Source organism: Eulemur rufifrons, chromosome 6, assembly GCF_041146395.1.
Source record: "Eulemur rufifrons isolate Redbay chromosome 6, OSU_ERuf_1, whole genome shotgun sequence".
NCBI classification, from domain to species: Eukaryota; Metazoa; Chordata; class Mammalia; order Primates; family Lemuridae; genus Eulemur; species Eulemur rufifrons.
In genome coordinates, this window is record NC_090988.1 from 25002280 (window position 1) to 25015391 (window position 13112).

Consider the following 13112-nt stretch of genomic DNA (forward strand, 5'->3'; position numbering starts at 1 on the left):
AAAATTAAATTTTACCCCTTCCCTCCATATACAAAATCAGGTAGATTATAAACCTACATGTGAAATGCAAAACTTCAAAACTTTTAGCAGCAGAGAGGAATATCTCTATAAATGTGGGCATGACATAAAATCACAAAGAAAATAATTGGTATATTTCGCTATGTTAAAATGTGACACTTTTGTTAGGCAAAAAAATGCTATTTAAAAACTAAAATTTAAAAAAATGCAACAAATTAGGAAAAAAGGAGTTGCAAAAAATGTAGCTGACAAAAGATGAGTATCAAGAATCTGTGATAGCCGGGCGCGGTGGCTCACGCCTGTAATCCTAGCACTCTGGGAGGCCGAGGCGGGTGGATTGCTCAAGGTCAGGAGTTCGAGACCAGCCTGAGCGAGACCCCGTCTCTACTAAAAATAGAAAGACATTATATGGACAACTAAAAATCTATATAGAAAAAATTAGCCGGGCATAGTGGCGCATGCCTGTAGTCCCAGCTACTCGGGAGGCTGAGGCAGTAGGATCGCTTAAGCCGAGGAGTCTGAGGTTGCTGTGAGCTAAGCTGACGCCACGGCACTCACTCTAGCCTGGGCAACAAAGTGAGACTCTGTCTCAACAAAAAAAAAAAAAAAAGAATCTGTGATAAACTTATACCTATCAATGGAAAATTCACAGCCCAATTGAAAAATGAACAAAATCTGTCCAGTCATGTTATACAAGAGAAAACTGACCACAGATATATGAAAACATTGTCAACCTTATCAATAATCAGGGAAATACAAGTTTTAACTGCAACAAAACCAATTTTACATTAATAAAAATACAAAAATTAAACTCTGACAATACCAATTTTTGATGAGGATGCAGGACCATGAGAATCCTCATACTGTTACCAAAAGTTTGGCACTTGTCCCTGAGGCTACATCAGAAGAACAAGGACAAGTGGTTGAGGAAAAGGAAAGAGAAGTTTATTACTTTGTCAGCAAAAGAGAAAAAATGGCAGACTATCATTTCAGATTCCAAATTTCCTGAACACAAGCAGAAATACAAAGCTTTTAAAGGGAGAGCCCTTGTTCTAGGCTATTGTCATTAATTTTTTTAATCATCCCATCTCTGCCAAAGACAAAGCCTGAGACCTCCACCCACCTAGGAGGCCCACCCATCTTTAGCTGAAGTAACTTCTGTAACACAAAGAACAAAAGACATTCCCCTACTCCTCCCGACCACCTGCCCCAGGCAGGGATGCAGGCCTCAGTTCCCAAAAGGAGTGGGGAAAGTTTTAAAGAGACAGAAAACATCTTTTCACCATTTTTTTTCCAGGCCATTCCCTCTGTTACATATTCCCCACTCTCAATTTTACGCCTCCATGTCTATGGGAGGAGGGGTGACTACTGTGTTACAATACCTGGATGGGTGGGGCTATGGCTGAATCCAATCCCTTTCTAAAATAACTTAACATAACCTTTAAATCTGAAAATGTGCAGGCCCTATGGACCATAGTTCCACCTTTAGATATGTATCTTAGATACCCTTGCAAATGCACACTAGAAGACAGACCAGTGCTATGTTGTAAAGAGAAACAAAATGAAAACAACTCAAATGGATACCACCAAGGAAATAGATTAATACTACAGAATACTACAGCAGTGAAACAAATGAACTACAGCTACCCACATGGATATGGATGAATGTCAAAAACAAAATAGGAAAAGCGAGTCACAAAAAATCACATACAGTATATCATCTGATAAACTCGGCAAGATGTAATAAATAAATGATAAATAAGAGTGATACAAAGTGTCGGGGAAGTTTGGGTGAAGTACTTCTGTATATGGGAATCAAGGAAGACATAGGGAAGGTGACATTTGAACTGGACTTTGAACAAGGAAAGAATTTCTAGAACAATACAGAGAGGATCAAGTATATGTAAATGCTGTGCAGGCTGAGAAAACAGTGTGAGCAAGGCTACAGAGGTTCCCCTCATTCTCCAGAGAATGATGTAACTGAAAAATAAGGCATGTGGTGGGAAATCTTGAGACCAGAGAGAAGGCTACGGACTGGCTGGGGCCAGGGAGCCAAGAGGTCCTCGCCTACTACCTCAAACACACAAGAGAGGAAGTCCTGGATTTACACCCTGTGAGCCACACCCTGTCACCTCCCCCGTCCTTTGCTCCCATTTCCCAACATGACTCCTATTTCAACCATTTGAAAATTACAGCAACTGGTGCAGGATCACGATGAACAGCACCACTTCAAAGTGAGTGTGAAATAACAACATAAACAGTCTGGGCAGAGAATGCCCGCATTGGCCCAGAGCATTCAGCAAACCCCTGAAACCTTGAATCCATACCAGGATGCCTGAGGCATGTCCCTTGAGCAAGGACTCTCACACACATACCTAATTTGGAATACAGCTCAATAAACAAATGCTGTGCTTTCCATATATACTCATTCAGCACACATTTATTGAAGTGGAGTCTTCATGGAGCTGTCGCCAGTCTCATTATACTACGGCTCCTCCATCCCAGTAATAATTTTCAATGGTAATAGCCAAGCACTGTTAGACATGATCCAGAAGTGATTAGCTACTTATTTTCATTTTGCAGAACAGCCATTCAGTGTTCAGTCAAGCACTAGTGCTTTTTAAAACCAAATGGGAACGGTATTGAGTAAAATACTCATAATTGTGTTAGAAATAGTTTGCTGTTCAAAGTGATGTTTGAGATACAAACACAAAAAAATCACTGGCAGAATACAAGCTTGTACTATTTTTTTAAAAATTTCTTTTTCTTGTCCTTTTCCCTTAATTAATGTTAATACATTTAAAAAAAAAAGAACAGAGATAAGAAAATATGTTTTGTGATTTAATAGAGAAGTGCTACATGTTACCAGAAAGCTGAAGGGCAAAGAAGGCCCTTATCTTTCCTTGCTGTCTCTATTTTTTTTTAGAAGACTTTACAGCAAGTTGAACTCATCCTAACATGAATATGGAGGATGCTCTTTGTAAGAAAGATGATGTTATTGACCTCTGATCGAAAGTAGTGATGATGAATTTTAACTGATCCAACTTGTACTTTTAAATGTTTTCTCTTATTACCAAAGACACACATGGCTGAGTCCTAACTTAAACAAGGTTCCAGTTGATCCAGGGCCCAGAAATGGAGAAGGGAACTGGAAGCCTCACCAATAAATGGGACTTAAGGTGACGGATATTACCAATATATTACAAGCGCCGTGTAGATGGAGCTGGTTGAAGAGTGGTATCTGAGGTCAATCTTGGACCTCAGAAAACAAATACAGCCAGATAGGAAACAAATTGAAGACGGAGAGAGCAAGAAACAAAACTATAGCATGTAGCACATATCATTTCAGAGATTTATGAAGATTACTGTTATTTTATGGCTTGAAGATTCAGAATTCAGTTTCTGAAACATCCTAGCTGCTATTAGATCCTCCCTACCTTTTAAAGGGATGGAGCCAAAGCTGAAATTTGTCAGAAAACCAAAACTGACAATTTATATAACAGTGAGCTGAGAAACAGAGTGAAATTGGCCGGTGTGGAACAGAGCGTCTCACTGTAGTGCAGACTCTCAGCTTCATTAGCGCAGTGTTCTAAACACCTGAACACCTTCCCTGGAACCCAATTCATCCACAATTACTAGGATTATTCAGAAAATAAGGTTACAAAGTGAGCTGATGAGGGCTATTTTGATTATACGTGATGAAAGCTCAATCCAAAATAGTTTAGGCAAAAAAAAGAAAAAAAAGTATATTGAGGTGTCTCATGGAACTTAAGCCAGGAATATTTGAACCTCATTAACAATTCAAAATAGAGACACATTTACCATCAGGACTCATTCTCCTGTGTCTGCTCTTCTCTGTGCTCCTGCTTCATTCTTCTTTCTCAGTATAGAACAGCACAGAGGAAGGCATGGGCAACATCAGCCCTAGAATTGTAGATCTTCAAGCTCCAGCCCTCAGAGACTGACATGTTGCTTTCTCTGATTCCAGTGAAAACATGTGGAGAAGGAGCTCTGTGGCCCAGGTTCGGTCAGATTCCCAAACTTGGGCCAGTCAACTGCAGCCAAGATGGTGGACTTCTTTGGCCCAAGGTGGATCAGGTGTCCAACCTTGTACTAGTTGGGAGTTGCCATTCCCAGAAGAAGCAGATACTGAGCATAGAAACAATAAGTATTTACTACACAAAGTAAATTAACTACTTATTACACATAGTGCAATATTTGGGCTAATAGCTCTATATTTTATTAGGGCCAGAATAGACAATCAGCTTCCTTGACCATAAAGATTGTGTTGTTTATATAATCTTATTTTAAAACCATTGCAGCCCCACCTCCCAGATGAAGATGAAGCGTCTATACTCCTCAGTTTCTTGGTTGCTCCCTTGAATGTAGAGGCAGGTGGGGGTGTCTACTTCATGTCATACACACCAGGGTTTCTCTTTCACTAAGTGGAGGGGCAGGGTAGCCAAGAAGAAGTACCGGCTCTCCTGACAGATCCTATTCACATTCCAATTCCACACGCCCCAGCTTTGTGACTGCGGGCACATTACTGAACCTCTCTCTGAGCCACAATTTCTTCACCTGCAAAATATGGAAAATAATACTACCTTGTAACATTGTATAAAGGTTAGAGATAATGCACACAAAGATCACTATGCCTGACAAATGGTAGCTATTGCATTATTAATAAACTGAATGGTTCCCTCACTACCTCTAAGAGCTAATGCACACTTGGCCCTAGGAACGTCTTCAGGGCAACATTCCATTTCATACCAACCTATTTCCTTGTAAAAAGCTCCCTTTCCTACCCTGGGTACCCAGAAGATATGGTTAATATTGATTCCAATTAGGTCATACTACACAGCAAGGGGGACAGGGTGAGGATACGGGGGCAGTTTTTATGTTGGCTTTCCCCACAGATCTATGTATCTGAAATGATACCACAAGATATCCAAAATCCAAAGAGGACTTTAAAATGTGAGCTAAGAAAGGCAATACAGCTTCATTCATACCCTGAATTTTTTTTAAATGAAATAAATATACACTTCAGGAAACCATAGTTGGCACCATCTCGGGAGCTAGGGCTGTTCAGAGCAGGGCAAAGTTCCCCAGCAGGATTCCACGAAGTATTCATCTCTTCATTTCACAGATGAGGACACTGAAGCTCAGAGAGATGAAGTGACTTTCCTGAGGTCACCCAGTTCACAGATTACAGGCACATTTGGAGCCTCATTCCCAGCTCAAGGCCTCTCCCACTCCCCTGTGTATGCATCAGGAGGGAGGAATGTGGGACTCTCAGTGGCCCCAGAGGAATAGAGAGGAGGCTGTGTCATGGCAGAAGTGAAGACCATGCTGCAGCCAGATCCTCATGCCCCTCAGATGGATTCCTGGCAAAAGGGCAGGAAAGCAGGCCTTGCACCCCTGAGCTTTCTCCTGGCCACTTCCCCTGGCCATATTTAAGTGACTTAAGAATTACCCGTTGTTTTGTATTGTAATATAGTATCTGCAGCTCCCTTAACACACATAATCAAAAAATAGCTCTCATTAATGTCCCTGAAACAACAATAGGAATAGAACAAATAGTTCAGCCAGTGAATACATGATAAAAAAGGATTCCAATACCCCTGTCTCAATCTCCTTCTTCAATTTGCTCTACCCTCTGGCAAAATCCAACTGCTGTGACATCCCCATACACTCTGCTCCTTCTTCCCTGCATGACATGCCTGCTGACCCTGCTAGCTGGAATTCCCTTCTGCTCCTTCCTTGGTTCACTCATCCTTTAAGACATAGCTCAGGCACCGCCTCTTCCAGGGGGCCTTCCCTCATTCATCTTTGTGTCCTAGCCCATCGTAAGCCTCAGCAGAGGTGTGTCAGGTGTGTGATGTTCAAAGGAAGTGGTTTATCCCTCTTACCCAGTGCCAGAGTTCCCTTTTTTCCAGTCCTAACCCACTGCAGCCATTCCAACAACTCCTGCTCTAACACACTTAAGGTTGTATGAATCAGGCCACATGTCATAGGCCACTGAAGCTTTGGAAATGTCTGCTAGAAAATGTCAGCTTCCTTTACTAACAGAGAACAAAAGAAGTAGGAAGAAGGAAACCAGAGCAGTGGGGAAGACAGGATGATGAGTACAGAAAAGCAGGCAGAGAATGCACAGAAGCACCTGGGACAGAAAGCAGCCTAGACAGCATGATCACGGATCAGACATTGTCCCAAACCATTGCTGCTTCTCTTGTGGTTTTCAGCAACCTGCCCCCTGGCCTAGGGTTCCTAGATTTGCAGTTGTTTTTAGGAAGAAATGGAGAGCTTATGAGGCGAACTAGACCCATGGCCACTTCCACATAAGACCATCATCCCTTTAAACGACCTCTACCTTAAATTAGGCCTGGGACCTAGCTGTCCCTACAGCAGGACTAGAGGACCACGTGGAGGTCATAGAGAGTGTGGGCTCTGCCACAAGATGGAACTAAAGGGGGCACCATGGGATTTATAGAACAGACAGCAGGACACAGAGTCTAGCCTGCCCAGGTCAGGTGCTCCTGGGCACAGCCTTATTCCCCACCCAGTGATGGCCCCTCCACATTACACACACCACACCGGGCACAGACAGCTCCTAGACAAAATACAGGCCAAATCGCAAATCTGAACTTCTCCGATTCTGATTCTCATCTCTACAGCTTAACAAATCAAGTTTGTTTAAACTCATTCACTTATAGACTTTGGCTGGCATCCAGGGTCACCAGTCCCAGACAATGGGTCCCACGAAGCCCATTACATCTGTGGTCTGTGGTCTTCTATGGCCAAAAATTAGCTCCCAGATGTAACACAAACTGCCATTTCCCTTCTGGTCATGGTTACCGTGGGGATCACCTTATGCTTCTCTATGGGAACCGACTGTAATGCTTTTGCTAATGACCCATGCCTTGACTCCTGGGACACTAGAAGGATTAGGCAATCAAAGCACTTGTGTCTCAAATTCCTCTCTTTCCCTTGGAGTGTAAGTATGGGTGAAGAAGGGCAAGGGACAGAGAAGACAGTGTACTTGTTCTGTATGAAGGAGGTTTCTCCTGGCCCTTGTCCTCTGTCAGTGGAGCTTAGACATTTGATAAATTTAAGAAAAATAGGGGACACCATAGGGACACAGTGAGGGAATAAAACACTAAGGGATGCTGGTCGAAGGATGCAAGGTTTCAGTGATCAGTGGAATGAATTCAAGAGCTCTGTTGTACAACATTGTAGCTACAGTTAACAACACTGTGTTGTAGTCTTGAAAATCACTAATAAAGTAGATTTTAAGTGTTCACACCACAAAAAAAAAAGTGTTTGAGGTAATGCATATGTTACTTAGCTCGATCTAGCTATACTACAATGTATACATACTTCAAAACATCATGCTGCACATGATAAATATGTATAATTTTATTTGTCAATTAAAAACAATTTTTTAAAAGGCCCAAAAAAATCACTAAGCTAGGAGTCAAGAGACACCTGGGTTCCACACGTCACTCAGTCATCGACTGTCTCCATGAACTGATGTAATTCACTAAACCTCTCAGGGCCTGTTTCTTCATTAATAAATTGAGTTTGACCAAAAAAAAATTTTTTTAACTCCATCATTTGGTATTTTGGTAATTTTTTTCTGCTCTCAATTTACAAAATAACTTCTCCCCTATGTGGACAGTTACCAGGTGAGAAATAGGAAAACATAGCAAGACCAAAAATAAAACATGGTCATAGGGCCAGCGGCTAGAAAGGCCCAGAAGCCAAAGCTGCAGACGGAGGTCGGAGTCTGAAGCCTGGCAAACAGTCCGGCATCAGAGAGCCCAGGAGTCCAAAAGCAGATCCAGATCCTCAATGAGGAGACACCAAGGCCAAGAGATGAGGGCATCAAAGAAATCCAAAGCAAGAAATCACATCCGATCCCCGCAGTGGATGAGATTACATTGATTCCAAGTCAGAAAATAATGAGTCGAAAGCAAAATGAAGGTTAAAAAGTTGGAAGACATCAAGAAGGAAATCAAATCCCAGCAACTTCTCCTCTAAAATACTTCAAGTCATGCATCTCAGGTCATGCCTGTCATAGACCACACTAGAAGCTGTGGAAATGTCTGATGAAAAATGCCAGTTTCCTTTCCTGATAGGAGTTTCCAGAATTTAAATGGCCAATGCAAGGGAGGGGGAAAAAAGTCTCTGTAAAGTTAGTTCAAAACCTATGAGATCAAAAGGACAAGAGGCTTGTGGCTGAGTACAGGCATCTTGGGACTCATTTTGTACCCAATGTTTTTTTTGCCACTGAGGTCTCTTTCGAAGCCTGTGGGCTGTGCCTCTCAGCTCTCTCTGTTCTGTACTTTACACAGAGCTCTAGTTTCTCAGAGCCTGGGGCTTGATGATGACAGCTTATTCCTTATTTCAACAAATATTTACTAGCTACCTACTACAGGCCAAATATCATGCTAGAAACTTAATATAAAGGCACATTGATTGCTACTTTAAAATCCACATAATTTGTGGTTAATTTTCTGATTCCATCTAAATTCCTTGCTACTATACAACCCAAGGAGCTTTTGATAGACTTTTAAGGAATGTTTCCCCAGGCCTTGGACCCTCCAGGTACAGTGGAAAAAGAACTGGGTTCTTATGCCAGCTCTGCTGCCAACCTGCTTTGGGCCAAGGCTAAGTCACAGAAACATTCAAGCTCTCAGCTTCCTCTTCTGTCCTGCGGACTTAATCTTTCCTCCCCTGCCTCTTTCACAGGATGCTGGGAGGAGTCAATGAACTAACACCTGTGAAATCACTTTGAAATATGGCTCATTGGTGACAAGCCAGCACTCAGCAAGGAGGGGGGTTTCATCTGAATCAGGGTTTCTGATGCAGCCTGGCTTCCTCAGCCATTTCTGCGTCAATCAGCTGTCACCGCTCCTTCTCCTCAAACCATGGGAATTTTAAAAGCCGGCACAAGCTCATCTGGAATTCACATACCCAAGCCTCAAATGGACATGGACGAGGTGAAATTGGAAATACAGGAAGATGGCAGGTGGCACTGCTCTCCGTGAAAGATGAGCATTGTAGAAACAGCCTCGCCTCTCCCCAAGATGCCCGACGTTGTGGATGATTTGTGATGCTTTCACTGAAAAGCCCTCATCCCCATGAACACATTTTGAAGATAGAAATCAATCTTACAATATGACAGGGAGAGAAAAATCTGTTAGGAAAAATGAAGAGGAGAAAAACCACCTAATTCTAGGATCCTTTCTGCTAAATAAATGGGTTCCAGGGAACTGAGGCTGGATCCATATTTTTCCCTCACTCTTGCCATTTACTGAGCAGCTGCAAGAGGTGAGATTGAAGAGAGAGACCATCTAGCCAGCCCCACCAGCTTCCCGCTTTTCCATCTCAATAATTTAGGCTGGCTGCCAGCCATGGCATTTTATACTGGGCCAGTATTTGCCTCTGTAAGGCAAAGAACTAAAACTCTCACAGAATCATTCACAACTACATACTATGATACATCGGGCATTACTACACAAGTACCGGCTGCCACTATACCCTTGGGATATTCGTGATCTTTAAAATAAGGCAGAGCACACGGAGGTTTAATTTAACCCCCAGAACAAGATGAATTCTGCTTCTCAGACCTTCAGCCTTTCAAGAATAATGTCACTATGAGGCACACTGAAGCCCATAGCTGAAAATCATCACAGAACACATTGCAGTAAGAATTCAGCCAATTTTAGAATGAGGTAAATCATTGAATCAGGCAGAAATCAGCCAGGGGTACTAAATAAAGCCAGAATTCTAGATTTTGGTTAATCTATAATATGATGTTTACAGATGACACTATATAATATCTACTATTTAATCATAGTGTATGTGACGGTATGTATTTTACATACTGGCAATTATAGCATAATAATTTATAGAATAAATAATTCAAATTCATATTTGAATTTTCTACTAGAATATAAATTTTGAAATGACATTACTTTCTAATTTCTAACTAATTATAGCAATCTAAAACATTAGCAAGATGAAAGAAAATCTGGCTATCCTTAGATACTACATATGCATACTTTACAGTCATAGAATTTTAATTGCAATATTCAGGGTGTGTATTTACCATGCAAACTGTACATCTGAAAGAATTTGCAGGCACACAAATAAATAAACAGATATAATACTAAAAGACAAAAAAGCCAGCAAAGTGGAGGGAAGGAGACAAAAGGTGTGTGGTGAGGGAGTTAGAAAGGCACTTCCATAAGTAGATTCCTAGCAGAGCAGGTTTATAGACTGAAAAGCCCGCCTACTCTTTTCTTGCTAGGATGTCCACAGCCTCTTACAGTGTCCCATTATGTTATGGAGAGTTTCAAAAAAGCCACTTGAAGAACAGGTCTTGTTATGAAAAGAGGGAAGGGTCGGTGTCCAAAGCAGTGTTACCTTCCTCCCTGTCTTCTCCCCCCACTTCATCTCTGGGCCCACTCCTGAGGAATCACAGGGGCAAATGAGCCGCTCTCTTTCCCGGGGCCCTTCCAGCCTTTCCGTGTCTTAGGAGCTTCTCTGCTGGAAAAAACATTAATCCATAGCTGGTCTAGAGAAAAGCGATAATGTGAGAGCTCACAGGGGGTCAGTAATTCAGTAAAAAGCCAGAGAGCTAGGAAATATCTGGCCCATCTGAGCACATGCCAGAAAGAAGGCACACCCAGCTGTCTTCTCCTGATACAACTGAAGGACTCAAGAAATGAGATACAGCATGGCCCTGGGAGTTGCCTGGCCATGTCCTCTACATGCCAAGAAGGAAAGGTGCTGAGACTGGAGATTTCCTTAAAATGCAGTCAAGAAAAATGTAGGAGCTGACTGGATGTGAAGAAAGGGTGTATTGAAGAAACGCTGTGGTGACTTCAGGAAAATAAGAGACATTGTAGGGCCATGTGAGAATGTCCTGGCAATGACAGCAAGCGCAAGAAGAGGCCCAGCACCCAATGAAAATACCTAGAATCCAAGACAATAAATATCCTGGCAAAATTCCATCCTTTGCACTCTACATTTCAATTCTCTAATTTCCAAGAGTCAAAGGCAAATCAAGAGATAACTCAACCTGTTTTCTCTATAATGACCTCAATCCTGTGGCTGCCCAATGATATTACAAGGATTGAATGCATCACTGCATATATTCAAAATCAGCTGTAATTAATTCAGAAACTGGAGAGAGAAGTTTTTACACATAAAAAGAAAGAAACCACAATTTTAGTCATACCCATCTCTTCCAAGTGCTTCTGCCAATAATATAATATAAGCAAGGAGTCCATGTGGCAATTAAATGGGTTATCTACAAGTTTCCAAGTCAAGAGGTCTTTTCAATAAAGTATGAAAGGCTGCTTGAAAGAATTTGAGATCCATCTCTGACACTAGTGAGCTTTGCATTTTAAAATTATTCCTCCCGCAGTCAGCAAATATTCTTTACCCAATCCAAAAGCCAAGAATAAATGTGCATAGAATCATCACAGCTGAATAAGAAAAAATATACTCCCCAAGTGTTGGCTACAACAGCCATTGTACTCGACCAGGATTTTGGTAAAGGGGTGTCTAAGTGAGGGACTGAGCCCTAAAGGCCTTAATGTAGAGAATAAAGATGAAAATGTGGAGTCAGACCCAGGTTTGAATTTCTGCCTAGTGTTAATAGCAAATGGCAGTAACTCCTGACCCTAGTTCAAAGCCTTTCACTTCTTAGGCCCAAGTGTGGCAGGTAGAGCCTAGTTGCCTGGAAGAAAAAAACATAAGCTTTGGACCTTACTCCAAACTCCAGCTCCATCTGTGGATAAGTTGCTTCCCTCTCTGAGTCCCTTCTTTTGCTCTCAGTGTCAGTAGTCCTGTTTGAAGGGCTAGGATGATGAATCAATAAGGGAAGTATGTGTGAATCCCTTAGCATAACATTTAGCACAGGTTAGTTCTCTCCCACACTTCTGATACCAATGTTTGGGACTATACGTAGGGAAGGCAGATGAAGCTGTTGGTATTTAGTGGAAAAAATACTGGGCTAAGAATTAATGACCTTGCTCTCATACCAACTATCTCTGTGACCTTGGACAAGTCACCTCACTTCCCATCAGATGTCCTCTGGCAATAGGGGAATTCAGATTCAAAGATGGGAATAGGTGAAAGTGCTAGAAGAACAGTGTCATATCTAGGGTTATAGACAGAAATCAGCCTTGGGGTTCACCAGAATTGCTGAATATGGTCAGAATTGCAGCCATCTCAGGACCTGAAGATTCTGGATCTACCTTTTATTAGACCGCAAGGCAGTTTAGGGATGGGGAAAAAGAGAGCAGGAGAAAAGAGGTGATCCTCCTTCTCTGAGATTATGGCTACAAGTTTCAGATAGAAGAGCCTCCTACCCAACCAAGACAAACTTGAAAGCATTGAACCATTTTGACCCTAACGGGCTAATGCAGGTCAGAGTCTATAATGAAGCTCCAGAATGTTCCCCACATGCAGTAGATAGGCAGTGTGGAAGCATTGGAGAAGGAAGGTGAAAAGTGGCAACCAGCTTTGGGATGCATTGACTTCCCACCCACCTTCAGCGTACATGCACATACTCACGCAAACACTTCTATGCCCTGCATGTCTGAGCAGGGGTCCGTGGCCCTGATTCAAGTATTATGCGCCCCTCCTCCCCATCAATCAGCCTAAGCCCTGTCTAAAGCAGCAGCATCTCATTTAGGGTCAATGAGAGGGGTTTGAACAACTCATTTGGGGATGGGAGGATGTGCCTAGCTGGGCTAAAGGTGTCACAGCCTGTTCTTCAAAGTGGCTGGGCCTCAAGAATAAATATCCCACAAAGAAGACACATTTAACATCATGCCATAAAACCTGAGAGAGAAGTGACGTCCCCCTACACTTTGTACCTCTCCACACATAAATGCACGCAAACACCTGCCCATTAACCAGCAGAAATATCACATCGGGACTATTTCAGAATAGTATCTGAAACATAATAAAGTATTTTTTAATATAGTCCACAAAAGGACAATTCTTACCAGTCATCCTTGAAAATGCTCCACCTCCAGGCCCAGAAACCTCCCAGCAGCTTACTGGTAGACAGT